The 12,562-nt window shown below is 34.2% G+C and overlaps 1 protein-coding gene across 1 annotated transcript in view; it reads right to left on the bottom strand.

Annotated features, from left to right (window-relative positions):
- LOC126975379 (3-hydroxy-3-methylglutaryl-coenzyme A reductase) overlaps positions 1 to 11,751 on the bottom strand; it is a 48,442-nt gene extending 36,691 nt beyond the window's left edge. The window contains exon 1 of the mRNA XM_050823251.1: positions 11,566 to 11,751. The gene's annotated coding sequence lies outside the window, so the exon portion shown is untranslated. The remainder of the gene's footprint in view (positions 1 to 11,565) is intronic.
- Positions 11,752 to 12,562: the final 811 nt, after the last annotated feature.

The raw sequence follows: 12,562 nt of genomic DNA, 5'->3' as shown, positions 1-12,562 counted from the left end.
GCGACTCTTTGTGGGTCGTCTGAACTAATTGAAGTATTGTCGTGATCTATTGATGACGCCCACTTTTTTCGAAGCCGACTTGGTTTTGCCTTCCAGATGACAGCAATTTCTTGAAATTTCGAAACAAAGATGATAAGGTTCGGGTGTTCAATGAGTATTGCTACACATCCGTAAATAAAGTCGTTGTATGACGCAAGACATTATTATTCATATTGTGTCGTTTGTATCGCGCGCTCCATCTATAACGTATGGAATAGGAAACATTTTGAAATACCCTCACGATGGTTATACAATATATATTTTCGACATAATACGCCCATATCGGGCCGATCTTTCCGCTGTGCCTCGGGGAATCAGTTTTTTCTATGATAATAAGGGTTGACAGAACAGGACGTTCAGCAGATGGTAATTGATACGCCCTACCCATTACAATGCAGGGCCCATTGTAGTGCTGCTTACAATTCTTGAAAAACCCAAAAATTCTGAGCGGCACTACAATTGCGCTCGTCACCTTGAGACGTAAGATGTTAAGTCTCATTTGCCCAGTAATTTCACTAGCTACGGCCGCGGCGCCCTTCAGACTGAAACACAGTTATATTTACACATTACTGCTTCACGGCAGAAATAGGCGCCCTTGTGGTACTCATAATATATATATTTATATATATTCATTAACATTTCTTTTAACTTTAAAAATAGAAGCGTATCAAGAACTTATTTATTAATTACTTCACAAAATCCACAGAACTTAGGTTAGGTTAGGTTTTAATAATACTATTGTAGAACATCTAACATTTCCTCTGGTTCAGTGGGGAGGATGTTTAAGCTTTTGTTGATTTTGTTATAAATTTTAGAGCTTATGTGTTTGTAATGGCGACTTGCAGCTATGGATCTACGTGAATCAATGGTACGTATCTTATTTTAGCGGCGTGTGGTACAGCATTTAGGCTCAAAGGTAATTTCGGAGTGTTTGCGAAGGGCAGTTAGAAATATAAATAGAAGAATAGAAGTCTGACTGAGAGGACCTGGCAAAGGGTATACAGATCGGTTGTAGGATATCGGATTGGTTTCCTTGACAGCACTTTCAGGACTGCTCTCTGCGCACGCTCGACCCTTAGCATGGCTTTCATTCCACCTTCGCACGAAACGCCAGTTAGGATATCATCCCCACCATCTGGATGTGTGGCGGTCCTCCACAGTGCGGTTTTCAAGGAGCTTTCTTCCGCGTACTACAACGCTGTGGAATGAGCTTCCTTGTGCGGTGTTTCCGGGACGATACGACATGGGTACTTTCAAAAAAGCGCGTACACCTTCCTTAAAGGCCGGCAACGCTCTTGTGATTCCTCTGGTGTTGCAAGAGAATGTGGGCGGCGGTGATCACTTAACACCAGGTGACCCGTACGCTCGTTTGTCCTCCTATTCCATAAAAAAAAATTGCTGTTTTACCGGCACCACCCCATACCGTAAGGCAATACCCCAGAACAGACTAGGCAAGCGCAAAGTACACAGTTATTAAACAAATATCTGAAATCGACTGCGGCTCTGAGCTTTTTAAATATATATATATATATATATATATATATATATGTTTTCTTACACGTGCTACAGTAAAAGCAATATGTTGCTTCCATTTCAGATAGCTATCAAGAGTAACCCCAAGATATTTAATACGAGGGCGGCACTGAAAATTTCGGGAATCAAGGAAGATTATATTCGATTTTTAAAACCAAGGAGTTTTCAATTAAAAAGATTTTAATATGACAGGAACAGTGGAAATATTCTATTCCCGATACTTCTAGTGCACCCTATGTACAATAACTGTAGTACGATAAATTTGGTAGGTCTGAGAAACGGTTGCATCTACTTTTTATACCCCAAAAATTTTTTAATTACTTTATATGGTAATACAACGTTTGCTGGGTCAGCTAGTATATGTATATATTTCTTTTGTGCGTCTGTTGCAACTGAACTCCTCCTAAACGGCTGGACCGATTTTAATGAAACTTTTTGTGTCTTCAGGTGGATTCGAGGATGGTTTAGGTTCACAATTGAACTACCTCCTAAACGACTGGACCAATTTTGATGATTTTTTTGTGTTCCAGTGAATTTGAGATTGGTTTAGATTCTCAATTCCGTCCATTTACTATAATTCTCCTGCTCATGTGTATTTTAGTGAAGTCTTCCTAACGGCTGGACCGATTTTTCAAATTTAAGACGTGTGTACAGGACAACGTCTGTCGGGTCCACTAGTTAAGTATAATATTATTTATTTGTTTACGTTTAGCGATGCACATCGGTCGCCAGCTAGTAATTATATATCCTGTAAATTTTATAACTTTATGAAGGTAGGACAAAAAAATATATATATTTAGTATCTATTAATAACCTCGCCTTGAGTTTTCACTTAAGAGGAAACATAATATAAGTAGTGGCCATGATTTGATTTGATTTAAACATTCTCGACTCTTTCCTCCTCTTTTCTTTTTAAAACGGGATCAATTTTTTTTCAGATAAGATCAATATATCAGTGGGAGGCTCCTTTGCACAGGATGCCGGCTAGATTATGGGTACCATAACGGCGCCTATTTCTGCCGTGAAGCAGTAATGTGTAAGCATTACTGTGTTTCGGTCTGAAGGGCGCTTAGCTAGTGAAATTGGGCAAATGAGACGTAACATCTTATGTCTCAAGGTGACGAGCGCAGTTGTGCCCCTCAGAATTTTTGGGTTTTTCAATAATTCTGAGCGGCACTGCATTGTAATGGGCATGGTGTATTAATTACCATCAGCTGAACGTCCTGCTCGTCTCGTCCCTTATTTACGTAAAAAAAATATACTTCTATATCTCTTTTGATAGTTTTGTTTTTGTAAATGCGTAAGAGTACTTCAAAAAGTGCGTAAAATAACTTAATTGTTATAGGCTGCAAACAGAGTAAGACAAAAAATATTTGTACAAATTAAATTTGTAACCAAATTTATGAACGACGCAGGACTCGAACCATCGCCTCTCGTGTAGCGTCCGCTCATGATGGAGCCACAACCTGAGAGTGGAAAAAGACATACCATGATTTATGGTCCATGCGTCACTCGAACGGTTGGCACAGCACCCGAGAGGCGCGGGGTCGAGTCTCTTCCACGCAGCACAAAGCTGTGGTATGAGCTTCCTTGTTCGGTGTTTCGGGGACGAAGCGACATGGGTTCACCTTCCTTAATGACCGGCAACACTCCTGTGATTCCTTTTTTTTTATGGAATAGGAGGACAAACGAGCGTACGGGTCACCTGGTGTTAAGTGATCACCGCCGCCCACATTCTCTTGCAACACCAGAGGAATCACAAGAGGGTTGCCGGCCTTTAAGGAAGGTGTACGCGCTTTTCTTGAAGGTACCCATGTCGTATCGTCCCGGAAACACCGCACAAGGAAGCTCATTCCACAGCTTTGTAGTACAAGTATTAAGTAAGTATTTCCTATAGTGTTGCAAGAGAATGTGGGCGGCGGTGATCATTTAACACCAGGTGACCCGTGCGCTCGTGTGTATTCCTATTCCTTAAAAAAATCAATGAATCCCAACAGGCACACAGGCGGGGGATATCCAAGTAAGTGATGTTAAACTTTCAATATTAAAGCAATTTGAGCTCTGTCAACGTAGCAACGGCAAAGTAGCAAGATTCAATTTAAAATTTAGCAAAATTAGTAGCTAGGTTGTTTTACTAATAAGTCGATTTTGTTGATGGCGGGTTTGCAAAAAATCGCCTCTACTGCTTGTTTGATATAAAGTGATTATCTAGTCAATCGATTTGCCAACATTTTTAGCTTTTTTCTTGCCAATTAGTTCCTAAAACAATTTCGTTGCTTGTGCCGTTTGACAAAAATCGATACTTTTTTTGGAAAAAGGAGGACCAACGAGCGTACGGGTCACCTGGTGTTAAGTAATCACTGTCGCCAACATTATCTTTCAATACCAGAGCAATCACAGGAGCGTTGCCGACCTTTCAGGAAGGTGTACGTGCTTTTTTTGAAGGTACCCGCCCATGTATCGTCCCGGAAACACCGCACAATGAAGCTCATTGCACAGCTTTGTAGTACGTGGATGAAAGCTCCTTGAAAATCGCCACTACTGCTATTTTGATAAAAAGCTAACATAGAAATATGGTAAATGTATCGGTGACCATCTAGTTAACCGATAAGCCAAAATTTGTAGCATTTTTGTTTATTTATTTATTTATTTATTAAAGCTTACCAACTAGATACATAATTTTACATATACGAAAACTTAAACATTAATAAGTGTTACTATTTACATATCTAAATTAAAGGTATGCACATCGTTACTAAACTAAAAAACTAATGCTAAAAACAAATTAGAAAAATAACAATAATGAATTTACTACTAATACTACATAGTTACTAATCTATATTTAAGCCTTTTAATGACAAGGACACCTGTTTTTTATAAAAGTTAATATTTGAAAATACATCCATGTTATTATCTAATTTAAATATTTTATTATAGCTTACACATATGAGTTGAATGGGAGAGTTTAATCCGTAGTTGCCAATAAGTTCCTAAAAACGGCGATTCCGTTGTTTGAGCCATTTTGAAAAAAAATCGCCACAGCTACTAGTCTGATAAAACGCAAACATAGAAATATGGTAAATGTATCGGTGACTATATACCGTATCTAGTCAACCGATAGTAAAAATTTTGAGTTTTTATGTTGCTGTTTAATTTATTTGTGATACAATATACCAACGAAGTGAAAATCTAGTTTTGTACTAAACTAAACTTTAATGCGTTTAGCAGAAAAACGATAAGCAACGCTGAGCAAAATCTATGGAACGAAAGAAATGGATTCGTTGCGAGCAGAGTGAAAGAGAATGAGATCTTTCCGAAGAGACCTTCGTTGGTTTTGTTTGTTTATTATTGAGAATTTCTTTCTTTATTTGTTGAGAAGCCTTTACATGTGTGTGGAAGCGTCCATTCGCGTTATTTGCATTAATTATTATGTGATTACGTATTCTTAATTAAAATAATTATATTAAATATCGCCATTATTTTAATCTTCCTTGTGGCTATTTAATAATTAAAATAACTTTATCGTGATTGTATTTAACAACATCATAATATTATAATAAAACTAGCTGACCCAGCAAACGTTGTATTGCCGATATTAAAATCGCGATACAAAAGTAACTGTTGATCGTAGATGGGTGAAAATTTGAAGTTGTATGTATTTTTCAATGCTGACTCATAATCAAACAAATTTAAAAAAAAAATCGTGTGGTCCCCTTAACATTAAGGGGGATGAAAAATAGATGTTGTCTGATTCTCAGACCTACCCAATATGCACTCAAAGTCAAGCCATTTCGGAGGAGTTCAATGTTTAACACCATGACACGAGAATTTTATATATTAGATGTATAGTTCTTCGCAATAGGTGCAAACATTTGTATGATGAGTATAAGCCATAGACTTAGTAAACGTAATAGACGAAACCTGTCTGAATGTGAGATAACTATCCTTACATAAAAACCTAGGTGTGAGAAAGAGACGGAATAGACAAAGACCATGAAATCATTTTGAAACAATTTAGTGTCCATTAGTCTCCTGTCAAATTGGATCGCGTTTTAATTTTAGTTTATTTATTGTTCTGTGTTTTAGCGGATAGTAATTAAAAATTATATTTAATGGTGTCATGTTCTGTATAAGATTGTGTTGTTAGATTTAGCAACAATCCAACTACAGAAACATTTCACAGATAAATACTGATTCTTCAATACTACTTTCGTGATGTTTATTAGAACATATGTAATAAAATACTAAATATTACATTTTAGCTACGGAGTGAACTCTATTTTCTAAAGATTATATGAATTAAAAAAAAAATGTGTTAGAAAATAAAATCTTAATATATATAAATTACGTGACACGTTGTTTGTCCGCGATGGACTCCTAAACTAATGAACGGATTTAAATGGGGCTTACTTCATGGAGTGTAGTTTAGGCCAACTTGAGAGATAGGATAATTTTTATTTCGATTTGGGACCTATAATTATTTTTATTTTCAATATTTGTTTTGTATGGACATTCTTTCTATGAGAAAATTTATTGACGCACGGTTTGACAGTTCTGCTGTGAGACAATTTCATTATTACAACAGGCAGTATATTTTACAAAATAATTATTGATTTTATGAAATATTATTGACAATTTATAAAAAAAAAAAACAGTATTTTATTTATTATGTACAGTACAACGTCTGACGAGTCAGCTAGTATCTGTATATGTGACACTATGACACTGTTTATCAATATTTGTCATAGGGATTGACCAAAAAAAAATACTACACATGTCACTAACACATCTGTAAAACTATCACACATCAACATTTTACATTTAGTCTCACCGTAATTAGGAAAGTGTTTGTCTATTATGCTAGTATACTAAGTTTATTCGTATAAACTTTGAAAAAGTTTAAAACTAGGCCTGCAATAATTATTTTATAGTCAACCAGTATATCGGACAGGATAGGATAGGAACTAGATAGGCCATCTGTCTGTCGAGCTATGCGCCCTGCACAGTGCCACTTCAGTTTCACAACCATCTGGGCTATGTTGGTCAATTTGGTTCTCTTAAGGATCTCCTCATTTCTGATTCGATCCCGCAGGGAACTCGGTGCGTAGCCCTTTTTATCTATATGTATAAAAATGAATTCCTGTTTGTTAGTCTCGCTAAAACTCGAGAACGGCTGGACCGATTTGGCTAATTTTGGTCTTGAATTATTTTTGGAAGTCCAGGGAAGGTTTAAAATGTGAATAAATTGTGAAAAATGCTGCAAAATTAAATAAAAACAACAAATTTGTTTTTCCTTTGATGAGTCCATACATAATTTCTATGAGAGAATTTATTGACGCACGGTTTGACAGTTCTGCTGTGAAACAATTTCATTACGATAGCAGGGTGCATATTTAACGAAGTAATTTTTGATGTTATGATATATAATTGACAAATTCACATAAAAACATTATTTTATTTATTATATAGACAGAACAACGTCTGTCGGGTCAGCTAGTATTATAATAAATTTTACTATTAAAATAGCCAGGAGGCTGTTGCTTCATTCCCAACGTGTGATATGATTAACCCGGCGAGCATGAGCCAGGGTATCTCACACCCTGGTAAGATTTTCAAGTAGTGTATTCTTTTTAAGTCTTTGTCTGGCTACCCTCGCTCTTTCAGTAGCTGGAGGCAGGGGTGTGAGGGAGAGGATAGTGACGTGATCGCAGTGTGACGTGGGATACCGACCAGGATATTTGAGCGCAAACCTCTTACGGGCATAAACCCTGTCTCATTTTTGACGTTTTTTTTAATGTAATTTTTCCATTGCTGAATATTAACTATTATATTTTTTTTATGTTAATAAACCATTGTACTTTTTTGATGATTTACTATATTGGTAGTCTTTCGTTTCTTTAGTTGAGTTTTTATTATTATTTACTGTTTTTGATCAAAATGTATATTGAAAGACAAAAAGAGTTAATTCGTGCCTTGTTAGAGGAGGAATCAAGTGATTATTCTAATGAGTCCAGTTCAGAAGATGAAACCCAGCGAGCACGAAGCGAATTATGATTATACCAAAGCGGGCGTTGATGTGATTGATCAGTTTAATGCCAATTACAACGTTTCTCGCAACAGAAAACGATGGCCTATGACTCTTTTCTATGGTCTCTTGAACATGGCAGCTATAATTGCTTGCCGTGCTGAGCAAATAAAACATTACGACCAAGAGAAAACAGAATTCAGAATAAAGAAGAGAAGAAAGAAGAGATTAAAATAATTTGGGCTTATACTGATTTACGAACACTTGCAATCAAGAAATCAAAAAAAAACCCACATACCTCCAGCATAAAATTGAGAAAACAGCTAGATGAACCATCATTTGGACTGTACTAGGACGAAATATCAGAGGCCAGGATTGTAAATACAAAAAAATCAAGCATGCTTGTGCCAAGCCAATTTGCATGGAGCATGCAAAATTTATTTGCAAAAACTGTGCTGATCTGGACAGTAATAATTAACAAACGTTTGTGTGGGAAAGGTTATTATAGCATAAACTGTGCTGATCTGGACAGTAATAATTAAAAAACGTTTGTGTGGGAAAGGTTATTATAGCATAAACGATTTTCTTAATGACACCACCGACTGGGAATAAAGCGAACACCCTCAGGCTCTTTAATTATAAATGTTTATTGTACTATATTACATTGTAATCCATATATTTTATATTTAAAAAAAAAGCCCGCTGAGTTTCTTGCGCCCATTCTTTTCAGGTCTGAGGCAGTCTCTTTTGAATGGGTGGTAGATTTTGACGTTCAATAAGTGATTTTAAATCCTATTTTGAATAAAAATATTTGAATTTGAATAACCATATATCCAGTTAAATAATTTACATTTTATAACGAACAAAATTGTATTATCTTTTATTCTTAAGTTGAATTACAATCCAAAAAATAATATTTTTCTTACAGTGTTGTGAATTTGAAAATTTTTGTTCTTATAATTACTTAGTGTAAGAAAAACATTAATAATTAAAACATATTGCATGATTAAAAACTTCTTTTACTGAATTCCATTAAATTATTCATTATTTGACTTAATAAGATCAACAAAATTAAGAGATAAATATTAAGTTCTATATCATGGTACATCAAAGTATGGGTAGGTCATACCCTGCCTCATTCTATATGTAACCTTTTTTCATGTAATGCTCGCCAGGGTAAGAAAGTCACTTTATAGTCAATTTATGATTTTTTATTTTTATGATTATAAGGGACGAGACGAGCAGGATGTTCAGCTGATGGTTATTGATATGCCATGCCCATTACAATGCAGTGCCGCTCAGGATTCTCAAAGAACCCAAAAATTCTGAGCGGCAGTACAATTGCGCTCATCACCTTGAGACATAAGATGTTAAGTTTCCTCATTTACCCAGTAATTTCACTAACTACGGCGCCCTTCAGACCGAAACACAGTAATGCTTACACACTACTGCTTCACAGCAGAAATAGGCGCCGTTGTGGTACCCATAATCTAGCCGGCATCCTGTCCAAAGGAGCCTCCCACTGTAGTGACATCTATCACATCTTTCTTTCTTTTAACAATTCTTTTCAATTTCGTAAAACATATTTTGTTTTAACCATTTTCTGGGATCATGTTGTTAAAGCATATATACATTGCCCAACAAGACTTTCTAACTCAACTTAATAGAATAGTAGGTTCCTGGTATCAACATTATGATTATCGGTTTCAATCTTGATAATGTTATGTTTATAATATATATTGAGGGGCTATAGTTAAAACTTTTATATTTTTTTAATTTCTTTGAAATCTAGGTTAAAAAAAGCACAAACAGCCCTCTTCTGCAGCACACATCATATGGTTTTGTATTAAGTACAATTAAGCTAAAATTTTCTGGACTTATTGTCTATATGACACACATAAGACTAATCAAATACAATCAAGTTATGAAAATCATCATCAAAACAATCGTCTTTGAGGTGACTGAAATTTGTTATGGGCTAAAATTGCATATACACAACAGATCTCTACAGAATTTGCAAACCTCTGCAATACTTCCTAAAGTCATGAAAAAGTGTAACTGGGTATGTACGCTACGAACTGCATATTATTATTATTATTAATATAATGCATTAGCAGATCATTGATCTGATGCATGCATATCACTGCACTTATGTTTACAATTTAGTTTTTTTTAATGTTCATCAAGTCTATTTTTAAAGCTATTTACTGATTTTGCACTAATCACAGATTCTGGTAAACTGTTCCACATGTTCACCACCAGATTTGGTAGAAAGTTTTTTCTAGGGTTGCTAGCAAACTACGATGTGGTTAGTTTTAATGTATGTCCTTTTAATTGGGTATTATGACTCATGTTGTACATGTTGTTGATATCTCTTACATTGTAGTGACCAGTTAACATTTTGAATGTCTCTATCAGATCTCCTCTTTGTCTATGTTGTTGTAGTGTAGTCAAGTAACCGTTACAAAGCGTTATAAACACATAATGAAATAGTCATGTCTGGGATCAGTCTACGGATCTGACCATGTTGAGAATTATCCAGATAGGGGATATGTTACATGAATTAATGCATCTGGTGTAGCAACAAAGCACCAATTTATTCATAAAAGCAATATGAAGCGGAGTTTGCATATTCCTAACTAAGCAGGTACTTTTAAAATAATATTACAATAACGGCATTTTATTAAAGATATGAATATGATGGGAAATTGAACCCATGACCTCAATACAGAGAATCGAATAGCAGGAACAATAAAGTAATATATAGAGCATTAGCTTGTTTATTAACTGTTCCAGATAAGTATAGAACATAGATTATATATATATATATATATATATGTAGCCCAAGTTCTTAGTGAAGCTCAGTACTGAGATAGTTCTACATTTGAATCCCAGTACATGCCAGCCACTGTTCAGGCATTATCTATAAATAAATGGCTCTGTAGTAAATCCTATTACTCCACTGCTGAATATCTAAATGATCGGACAGCCTGGGACTAGATTGTGATTATTTTATAGAGATAGAAATGACTGTACAATATTGTATATTTTTATTGAAAAGAGCGCAAAAAAGAATGCTGGGAGAGTTTCTTGCACAGCTTATTCTCTCTCAGAGCACCATTTGTTTCCGTAGCGGTATTAGTATCTAGTAGTTATTAGAAATGACATCAAAAAGAATTCTAAAGGAATCAATTTTGAGAAAAATAAATGCCATGCAAATATTAGCATATGATTATTATTGTTTGTTAGCGAGCTATTGATGATTATTTTATATATTATGTGTAAGTATGTTAAGCTATCTTTATTGATACATAAGCCTGACCTGACCTGTGTGCCTGCGACTTTTTCTGCCTAGATTTTGGGGAATTCTATGATTAGAGTGCACAAACACACACAAATTTAAAGAAAATTTTGGCCTTAGCAAATTAAAAATTATTGGTTAATTAGTTAATAGTTTTTTGAAATATATTTGAAGTAGACAGAAACTGCTTATGATTTTATAATAATTAAAATATTAAGAGACAGACCATAACTTGATAAACAGTTGTTTAATTTAGAAAACAAATTTAATTGAAAAAAAAAAGGTTATAAAGCAATATTATGAAAGGTTTCATCTTCATTAAAATCTGGGCCAATACATCAAGGTCAGGTGGAGAGAGTAGAATAAAAGTAAGCTTTCTTTTTTTAAATTTTCACTCTCATTCCGGAAGTTTTACATTGCATCGTAAACTATTTTTTTTAGCAAATAGCAGTAACACATCTTCATAAATTATAATTAATCCCTGATAGACACGCAAAGTGAAATTATTTAACTTTTTCATTTAGAATTTATAAATAGGTGTATTTTTCCTTATTAACATCACATATTATGGTATATCATATTTTATATAATAACTAAATATTGTAATAGTTAAGTAATATTTTCAAAAATATTACGTGAATTATATTTTAGAAAATAATCAACTTACCAAACAAATACTGTTTTAACTGTGTTTGTAATAACTCGTGCTCACAAAATAAAAGATCAATTAGCACTTAAACAAACTACTTTATAACCAAGTATATTTATTTATATGATTTAATAATAATTTATAATATGAAATAAAATTGATTTGACACACTTTCCAACATTTTTGACTGACGTCCGGCGGCAGTCAGCCAACGACCACAGATAAATCGAATTGGCTTACCGAGCCTACCGAAGTCGAACAAATTTCAGGGTTACCCTTTAAAAGCTTCGTTTATTACACAATCTACCAAAAGCTACTATTTTTGGTCAAAACTGTATTGGATAAAATTTATTAATAACGTGCTGTTATAAATGCATTTAAGAACTTTTAGACAAGAAAAACGTGTGGCAATTTTATATTTAACATTACATTGTGGCCATAGTTTGTTCACAAAATATACATATCTAGGTACTATTATTACTTAGTACAATAATTTAAGTTAGTAGCAGTCTAATAGCAATTGTTCAATATAAAATATTTACTATCAATATATTATATGTACCTACATATTGAAATGTATGCATTTCTATTCCAATGCGTATATATATATAGTTAAGCATTCCTTTATTTCATCCATACCGTACCAGCAACGCACCCCTGTTTTATTTATTTATTTATAACGGATTATTTTTAACAGTGCGTTCCATTATATCTTGCCGTCTTTTAATATTCTTCAATTTAGAGTTTATGTCTAATATTACAGCACTGTTAGAGTATGTACTTAGGTATTAAAATAAATGTCGCATATTATGAATAGATTGTCAGTTTTTATACGTGCTTTTGATGGGAATTTGAATCAAGATTTTACTGTATTTATTGTATTAAGATGTAAGTTTGACTCGTTTACTAAAAGAATAGACCTTGCTGGAATGTATCCACTCTCGTCTACTGTTAAGGTTTTCCTTGTATTGTTGTAGATTGTTTTATTATAATTGTTTCGGTATTGGACTATTTT

This window comes from Leptidea sinapis, chromosome 35 (assembly GCF_905404315.1).
Source record: "Leptidea sinapis chromosome 35, ilLepSina1.1, whole genome shotgun sequence".
Taxonomy (NCBI): Eukaryota; Metazoa; Arthropoda; class Insecta; order Lepidoptera; family Pieridae; genus Leptidea; species Leptidea sinapis.
The sequence above is the reverse complement of the archived record's forward strand: the minus strand, read 5'-3'. Positions and strand labels throughout refer to the sequence as shown.